Source organism: Benincasa hispida, chromosome 1, assembly GCF_009727055.1.
Source record: "Benincasa hispida cultivar B227 chromosome 1, ASM972705v1, whole genome shotgun sequence".
Taxonomy (NCBI): domain Eukaryota; kingdom Viridiplantae; phylum Streptophyta; class Magnoliopsida; order Cucurbitales; family Cucurbitaceae; genus Benincasa; species Benincasa hispida.
This window is the reverse complement of record NC_052349.1, coordinates 57,672,341-57,682,482: the sequence shown is the minus strand read 5'-3', so window position 1 is coordinate 57,682,482 and position 10,142 is coordinate 57,672,341. Positions and strand designations below refer to the sequence as shown.

The following is a 10,142-nucleotide window of genomic DNA, read 5'->3' as shown; positions in this document are numbered from 1 at the left end:
CGCAACAACAGATCTCTAAGTTTTGGACACAACCACATGGAAACCTCGGTATTCTTGAAGAGTAGAGAATCTATGAGAGTTTTGTGGGCTTCAAGATTAATTTAGACGGGATGAAATTCTTAAATTTGAGAGAGCAATGCACACCACAACAGAAAAGAATTCAGCCATTGCCACTTCCATAAGTTAGTCAATGAGAGAATAAAGGAGGGGAGGGAGATTTAAATTGTGTGCTAATTGAATTCCTTCCAGTATGGCTTTTAGTTCTGAAGGAGGTTCGAAGATGTAATCCAAGTTAATTTGGGCAGCAGCTACCAGATTACCGTTCTCATCGCTACAAGTAACACCAATACCCATCACTGGTTTATTCTGATTCCATACAGCATCAATATTTATTTTGATGTAGCCAAGAAAAGGCTTCATCCATTTCAGGTTGTATCTTGATTGCTTATGATTCAAGGTATTCTGATTAATGTTGGGTAATATTCCTCTTCTTGTTGATTCTTCATTATATTTTTTAATATGAACTCGATTATTAGTGTTTGTTATTGCATTTCCGTGAATAGAACTATTCTTATCTGACCATATGGCCCAACATGCACTGGCTATTTGGGATAAATCTTTGATGGATGAAGAAGACTGTATGTGTTTCCAACGATCAGTGAAGCTGGAGTTGAAGTTTTTGAATAAGGTAGGGCAATCTGACAAGTTTTTCCACATGGCGATGGCTCTAGGGCATTTAAACGGGATATGTTCAACAATTTCATCTTTTGCTTTGCATATTGGACAAAGGGTTAAGATATCCAGTCCTTTCTTTCTAAGTTCTGTCCTTGTTGGTAAAATGTTGTGAAGAGCTCTCCATAAGAAGTACTTGATTTTGTTTGCAATTTTTAATTTCCACAAGTTGTTCCAAACACCAGTCATTCTGTTTTCACTAGAAGATTCTTCATCGATGATGTTCTTCATGTAGAGCCTATAGCCACTTTTAACTGAATATGTTCCCGAGTTATCATAGTGCCAAATAATTTTGTCTTGGATTTTGATATTTATTGGAATATTTTTTATGCATTTGCATAAGCATTCATCTAATAGGTCAACATTCCATGTTCCATTTGGTTGGATGAAATCAGAAACTTTGAGGTTTGTAATTAGCGGATTGAAGAAAATAGGTTTGAAGGTGCTTGGACATGGAATCCAAGGATCAGTAAAAATATTGATAGATAAGCCACTACCAACTCTATAACGGAGGCCTTTCAATAATAATTTTTTTCCCTACAAAGGCTTTTCCATATTTGTGAAGAATTTTTACCAGAAAGAGCCTCAGTAATTGAAGTGTTTGGAAAATAGAGACTTTTCAGGATTATTGAAACAAGATTATCCAAATTCATCCAAATTTTCCAAACCTGTTTAGCGATTAGGCCTTGATTAAAGCCTTCTAGGTCTCTAAAATTTAGGTCACCTACAATTTTTGGGAGACATTTTTTTTTTTTTTTTCCAGCTCATCCAATGTATCTTCGTTTTATTAGCATGGAAATTCCACCAGAATCTCGAAAAATATCTTGTGATATTTTTACAAAAATCCTTAGGGAGTTTAAATAAGCTCATAGCATAGGTTGGTGGACTTGGCCAATGCTTTTGATTTAAGATTTCCTTTCCTGCCCTTGAGAAAAAAGAGCTTTTCCAACCTGTACTGTTTTCCACACTTTCTCTTGAACGTAATTGATGTCTCTGGATCTTCTTTTTTTATAGTGATGAAGGAATGCCAAGATAGGACCTAAATCCTCTACATTGGAGATTCCAATGATATCTGATAGGAATTTAGCTCTGTCCATTTTGATGTTTGTTGAGAATAAAATAGTTGATTTTCTCTCTCGAAGCTAATCCGAAAGCGATTAGGATTTGTTTGATGATTAGTAGATCTTCCTCAGAAGCTTAACAAAAAATAATCTTGCCGTCTACGAAAAGAAGATGTGAAATGGTGGGGTAGGATTGTGAGAGTTGAAAACCAGATAGGTTATTTCTTGAAATCGTATTATTGATGAATTGTGAGAGACTTTTAGTAATAAATAAGAATAAGTAGGGAAACAGAGGGTTTCTTTGTCTGAATCCTCTTGTTGGATTAATGTTTCCTCTTCGTTCTCCATTTAATAGGATAGAGAAGGATGTTGGAGTGATGCAATCCATGATGAGAGATACCTAATTTGGGTCAAAGCCAAGTTTGATCATAATTTTTTGGAGAAAAATCCATTCAACCTTGTCATATGCTTTACTTAGTCCATCTTGATTGCAGTCAGACCATTTACTCCTTTCTTCCTTTTCTTTAATAGGCGTAGACATTCATGGTCAAGAATAATGTTGTCAGTTATTGCTCTTCCTCATACAAATGCAACCTGTGTAAAAAAGTTTAGAAATTTTAGGAATTAAAACAATATGAGTAAAATTAATTTAGTGAACTCCCTTTCTGATTGTGCTTTTGCCAGTTATGTCCCAATCTCAAACATATTGGATTAATTAAAATTCTAGTTGTTCTACGCCTATGTCAGTTATGTCTACGCCTTTGCCAGTTATGTCTACGCCTATGCCAGTTATGTCCCAATCTCCCAAATTCTAGTTGTTCTTCTTACACCTTTCCAAGTGAAAATATTTCCAGAGAAGTTCATATCTTTAAGGCTACAATCATCAATGCAAGTCCTGAAATTTTGAAGTAAAGATATGACTTTAGGAGGGCCACCATCTTTTTCGTAATACCATAAAATTTCATTTAGGTCACCACCGAGAAGCCATGTAATCCCGTAAATCTCCAATTTTTGCTTTCCAACTTAGATTAGAGTCAATATGGTGTGGAGAATAAGATCGGATGTTGGAAATTACTTCTTGTTTCCATAGTAAATATAGTCCTCCTTTTGCTCATTCACAGTTAACAGTGAAGCAACTAAAAAGCCGAATTCAAATTTTCATATCGGGTGACAAGACTGAATTTCAACCATTGCCTTTGAATTGGGAAAATCATTATTTGTCTGAATATCTCCATCACTTAATTTGTGTCTTTTTAGTAAAGAATATTTTCATTTTTCCTTTTGAAATTTTCATCAATGGTGGTTGTATGAAAGTTCAAGGTTGCTGACTTGATTCTTCTTGTCCAGTTTTTCAAACTTTTAACAGGGCAACGAGAAGCAAGGAAGTTACCGTCCCAATCCAAATTGGATGAGATATTGAGATTGTCTCTAAATGTAGATTGATTCACATTCAGGATACTAATGGATGGAGCACAAGCTTTAGTATTATTGGGTGGATGGGTAGGTATTTCCTTGTTTCTTTTTTCATTTGATTTACTGACATCTTCATTTTCTTTGCTCTTGGACCTGGGATAGGGGTTTCTTCCTTGCTGGAAAATTACCTTGATACTTTAACCAATGTCCACACTGGAAAAATCCGATGTTTGCATCCTTTGACTGTTCTTGGTATGGTCAATGCATCCAGTTATAGCCTAATGGTAAGTCCAAGATTCTTGTCCAGAATGCAATATGGTTGAATAAATTCAGATAAACATAAATATGTTTCTGGAGATTCTAAAATAAGAAGATTTTTATCTAGAGATTAGGAGCCTGATTTTAGAACTTCTTCTTTGTCTTTAATTGAGTGAAATTTAAAAAGAAAGATGTTTGGACTTAGCATTTCAATAAGAAATCCCATTTTTGTCTTCCAAGGATTTGTCATGGCATTTCTTAAGAGTATTTGCCACAATCTGTCTTTCAGATGGTATTTTCTTAATTAGGCAGAAGTCCAATTTGTTGATAATGTTTTGTGGAAGGAAATCAGAATCAACTTCGTTCAACGTCTCTTCTATTTATGTGAGTTTCAATTTCTTCCAATCTTCTATTAGTTCGATCCATTCCACTTTCTGAGAAGAACTTATACGAGAGGAGAAGAGGATTCCTATAGGGATTTTGGTTTCTTGGAGTCTCACCATATTTTAATACTAGAGACCTTTTATAGTTTAACATTTTCTCATTTAATTTATAATATTTAATATGAATCAAATTCATATTAATTTTATTATTCGAACCATATTTAAATATTCATTTTCTCTCAAATAAAACTTTATATTATAATGTATCATATACATTATTATATCTCATATCAAATAATTCTATATTAATTATATCTTATATAATTATTTCTCTTTATTAATTTGAACAATTCAAATTAATTTGATTATTATTAATCCCAAATGAGCTAAAGGCAGGACCTTATGGGTCTATAGATTGAAACTCCAATAGTACTCGATTAATTAATTAGGCTTTTTAATTAAATTAATCAACTTTCATTACCTATCGCTCACTCTTTCGCAGTTTTCATACTATAGATAAATTTTTGTGTCCATTGGATATAACCATCAACAATGCGTTGACTCTTCACGAATTGTTTGTAAGTATAGTTGGGTCAAAATTACCATTGTGCTTCTATAGTTACATCTAATTCCTTATGCACCATTGATCCCTCTAATGAACAATAAGTTATAGTCCAACTATAACTGAACCTCTCTTAGGTCAGGAGAGAGTGGCACCACATTTTTCAAGCTCGGAATCAACCCTTAAGAAAACAATTTCTCTACTTATCCTAATAGTAGGGAAGGAGTAAATTCCTTCTTGTGTAGTTGTGTTTCCAACTCCCCAATCAGACGAATTTCTAAAATGGAAGGCATATTGAGTCGACAAAACTACACACTCTCACCCATAAAAATCAAAGGAACGTCTCCATAGGTTGGAGATTACAACTCATTTAGGATTCAGGTCAAGTCGCTTATGGTCATCTTGGTAAAATGTAAGTCTCTTCTAGCAATGGTATTATATAGAGACACTATTCATTTCATGGTCTAATTTTATATAAACTCTTTCTATAGAATATCCCTTTCACATGTCTCCACATAAATGATCAGGAATATATCATTTATAGCACTTTACAATAATTGTAACAACTACGAAACAAACCGTACTCGTAGTGTCACCAAGATAAGGTACCTAACCTTATCCATCTACTACAGACCGTTTAGGTTATTACTTAAACATGATTCATCTGTATGTCTCCACATACATGCTTAAGTTACAGAAGATAACCTTGAATCTCGGTTTATTGGTTTTTTGGGTTAATGCAACTAAATGTCGAATAAAATACTTCTTATTTTATTAGATAAATAAAATGTTTATACAATACAATTACAAATTACAAAATCACGAGATTTAGGGCATCAACCCCGACAGAGTCACCTATGGTCATCCTATTGAAATATTAATCTCTTCAAGTAACGGTGTTATAAAGAGATACTAATCATTTCACAGTCTAACCTTATATAAACTCTTTGTATAAGATACCTCCACTCACATGTCTCCACATGAACGATTAAGATCAAATCGTTTGTAACACTTTACAACAATTGTAACAGATACAAAGTGGGCCATCATCGTAGTATCACTAGGATAAGACACCCAATCTTATCCATATACTACATACCATTTAGGTTATTATTTGAACATGATCTACCTGTATGTCAACCCCATACATGTTTAAGTTACATAAAATAACCTTTAATCTTAGTTTATTGGATCGAGTTAATATACAAATAAAATAACTTTTATTTTACTAAAAGAATAATTTGTTTATACAAGTTTACAAACTACGAGAACAAAGAATTTAGGGCACCAATCCCAACAGATAGTTCTTCCTTCCTTTGTAATTTCTACACTTCCATTCTTTTCAACAAAGGAACAACCTTGATCATCAAGCATCCCCATAGAAATTAGATTCCTTCTCAGCTGTGGAACATGTCTCACTTCTTTGAGGAGTATGTCTCTATTTTCTAGGAGTTTAAGCACCACCGAGCCTATTCCAATCACTTTACAACTGTGATTATCCCCCATGAATATTGAACCACCACCCCATGATTTATAGGAGATAAATCATGCCTTTGATGATGTCATATGATAAGTACAACCTGAGTCTAACACCTAGTCTTCCTTAATTTCATGGTCATTAGCCTTCTCCTCGGTAGTTACAAGGACTTATGTGAATTCAAGTCCATCCTCTCCAATATTGACATCCCCTTTCCATGTTCCTTTGGCTTCTTGAAGTCTTTTCTGAAGAATTTCTTTGATTATATTATCAATAAAAATAGAATCCTTTCCATACTTCAATGGTGCCTTAACATCTTTGAAGCTCTCATGAAGAAAGTTTATCAAGATAGCCACTTCATTGTCCTCTCTTAGCTTGTCTCTGGTTTGAGCAAATTGATTGGTGAGTTTAGGAACTCATCTTAAGGGATAATATTTTCTCCCTCACATATAGTTTATTTGGCACATCTTTCTTCAGGTAAAGCTTCTTCAACTTCTTTCATAGGTTGTGTTTTCATTGATAACTTGTCTTAAAATACTGTATGGGATGTCCAAGATCAGGGCCTTATAGGCTGTTTCTTCCATATTCTGTTTTTAACATCAGTAAGAGTAGTTGGCAAGGTCTTAGGGTCTTTAATTGCTTTCAATGCTTTATGTGAAACCAAAACTGCTTGTATTCTCTTCATCCATAGCTGGAAATCTCTATTTCCAGTGAATTTCTCCATCTCATAATAAGCAACTGCCATTCTGATTGTTCTTTGACAGGTTCTTGAAGATTCTTGCAGACTTCTTGGTTGTTATTGGGCTACTTAAACCAAAAGCAAACTAGGCCCACAAAGTTATTTAGCCCAAAGAAAAAGAGGGTAGTTGACGTGTGTGTACAGGAATAGGCCATATAGTCAAGTTTATTACATGTGGTAGAAATCCTCTTCTATTCAGCTTTACTTTTCATTTTGACACAAATTTATAGAAAGAAAAGAATTGAGATTTCTGACCTTTCTATGGTTTAGTTTTTCCTTGCTTGTGAGATACTCGAATGAAGAAGAAAATCAGATTGCAAGGTGAGAAATACAAAGAAGAGAAGAAGAAGAACAACATGATATAAGGTATGAGTTTCGTTCTTATTTCTTTTAAGAGCTCAAGAACAATTACAGATGATCAGTTTTCATGTTCACTGACTTTTTGTCTTATATACACAGGTTCGGTAATCCTGATTTTACAAAACAGGTAAGCAGAAAACAAATTGATAGTTTATTGTTACAATGGTTTCCTAACCGCCTTCTGTTTGCTAAAAGGCCAGAGAAGAAGAGTTGATTCAAAGTTCTGAGCTTCTTTTGATATTAATTTGTAGTTCACATTCTTTACATCTTCCTCCTTGGAACTTTGTCCATTTCGATGCATGCATTGACGATCCCTCAACACTCTTAACAGATTGAAGAGATGAAGCGTCTGAAAGAGATGCATTTGATCATTTTCAATATTAAAGAGATGTTTTGCTACAATATTTACTATTTTTTACCTTAACAAAAATAGTTTACGCCTTACATACAAATTATTATTATCCAAATTAAAATAGTCTGCACTTCAATACACTAGAAGAATTTCGGGCTTTAATGTTTGTTCACAACCGACATTAAAGATAGTGTTATTAAAGCCCTTTAATGTCGGTTAAAAACCGACATTAAAGGGCTTTAATAACACAGCCTCCAATGTTGGTTGCAACCAACATTAAAGGTCTTCAGTGAAATTTCCAACCGACATTAAAGGCCTTCAACGTTGGTTGCAACCAACATTAAAGCCTGTGTTATTTTTTAAAAATTCTTAACCGACATTGAAGTCCCGAATCTGTCCCTTTTTTTTTTTTAAATTCCGTTGTCGAATCCATTTTTTTGGTCAATAAGTTAAAAACGACATTTGGGTTAGGAAATGTCCGTCATTGTTTTATTTTAAAAAGTATAAAAAAATTTGCATGGTAAGTCCATCAATATTTGTCTTCTACTTGTGAATTTATCCACAAACAAGAATCAATATTTCCAATCCATTACATATACTCACAAAATATTGAAATAAACACACTAATCACCAACATTTGCATAACAACCCAGACTTTCATAGAATACTTACACCAAGCCATCATTTCTCTCATTCACAAATATCAATTAGTACTAATTCCATGAATACTTAACACCAAATACCCCATGAACCAAAAAAATATATTATACATAAATCTTCCAATAATAAACAGATCATGTCTTCCACCTATGAATTTATCCACAAACAAGAATCAATATTTCCAATCCATTACATATACTCATCAAAATATGAAAACAAACACTAATCACCAACATTTGCAGAACAATACCCGACCAGACTTTCATAGAATACTTACACCAAGCCATCATTTCTCTCATTCACAAATATCAATTAGTACTAATTCCATTCACAAAGATCATGGTTAGATAAATTTACATTCATTCTAAGCTAGCATTTACATTCTATTGAGACAAAAAACAAGAATTACATCCTTACACAAATCGGCCAACAAAAAATTGCCCATTGGGTTCAAATTACATCAATCTCTCCTTGGGTATATGCATCTTTTGTTTTGAACTACAAAGAGGAAAACAAAGATAAATTCAACATAAGTTTACGTCCATTTATTAAATTAAATCTAGTACTATATAAAAAATAAATAATTTACATACGAGGCTAAATAATGGGAGTAGTAGGATTATGCACTATTTCGTGTATATACTTTTGCGCATAGTACCCGCATCCAACAGAATCAAATTGACGAGGGCACTGCATATAAAGAAGTTGAAAAACAATTATTCTTATGTTCGAATGAACATAAATTATTAAAAAAATGAATGCAAATTTTACCTTTACAGGTTTCTATTTTGGAGAAGATCGATGGTGTTGGAGATCGTGCTTGGTTTGCCATGTTTTCAATCCACTAAAATAGTTTAAAAACATTAGTTAAATATAAATTTCAATTAAGAGCTAAGAAAGTTCAATTACACTTACATATTTATAACTCCATGAAAAACCTCTTGAACCTTACTTCGAAGAGAGTCCAAAACATAAACACAATTTTCTTGTAGATTGATTACAATCAATATCCAATGATAACTATAATAAGCAACAATTTTGAAATATTAGTACATGTATAATGAAAATTAAAAATGACTTAAAGAACTTGTATCTACTTACCCTGTGTTATATGAAATGAGGACTAATTGGTCTAAATTAGCCAATTCTAGTTGATTGGCTAAATTTCTGGATCAGATATCTCAAGACTTCACGTGTGACGATATTCTTGCTTGATCAATTATAAAAAAACTTCTTCGTAATATCACGACCACATTCATCCCAAAGATATCTAAACAAAGTAAAAGTTATTATTTATAAATATGAAAAACAAGTATACATGAGTGAATCTAAATGAGTAATACTTATGCAATATTGTCAAAATACACATGTAGCCTATTTCAACTATTTACAATATTGGATCAGATCATCACGGCCTAAATAAATAAATTTGTCTCTTCCAAATATATGCTCGTCCAAAGTGATACGGATCATGTCTACATCGTTCATGTTATGCATGGCATGTCTGTTCAATAGTTTGATGGTACCATTGGCGTTAGTATATTTGGAGGCCTGGCTGAAGCTCTTAATTGTTGAATGGTCCACATAACCATGAAGGAAATTAGATCTGAGATTTCCATGAGCAGCGGAACAAAACTATTCCAAATTACAATCATGAATAAACAATGCATTTATAGTCGACTTCAATACAAGCAGTTATACAATTCAAAAACAGAAATTACAGCATGAACAATACAAATGAGAGATCAAACTTTATGCACAATGGCAGAAGCGTCTCCACGTTCCGATGAGCACTCTGATCACTCGAACAACAACAACCACGAACATTTGATCTACACGACTGCAACACCGCAACAAACACAGCATGAACACTTTGCTCTCGTCTTCAACGATCTCCTCGGTCACGATCTTCTTCGCAACAGCGAACGACCCTCCACAACACACGAACGACCTCCAGAAAACCTCGACGGTGTTGAGTTGAGTCTAACACCACCAACAAGGCGACCTTGGTATTCTCGGTGTGAGAATCCAGAGGGTGGGCTCTGTTTTGGACTTGGTATGAGGCAGATGAAAGAGGAAACAACAATCGCATACACGACTAGGCAAGTAGGAGATGATGGAGACCTATCGTATAGGTCGAAATCC

The 10,142-nt window shown here is 33.8% G+C and overlaps 1 long non-coding RNA gene across 2 annotated transcripts; it reads left to right on the top strand.

The window, feature by feature from the left end:
* Window positions 1-202: 202 nt before the first annotated feature.
* LOC120068875 lies at window positions 203-7,485 on the top strand. Of its 2 annotated transcripts, XR_005479384.1 has the most exons (5): window positions 203-457; window positions 564-688; window positions 3,141-3,490; window positions 6,651-6,991; window positions 7,085-7,485. It is a non-coding gene; the product is annotated as an uncharacterized LOC120068875 (long non-coding RNA). The 2 variants fall into 2 exon arrangements; XR_005479386.1 differs by lacking the exons at window positions 203-457; window positions 564-688; window positions 3,141-3,490 and adding an exon at window positions 6,149-6,363.
* The last annotated feature ends 2,657 nt before the right edge of the window (window positions 7,486-10,142 follow it).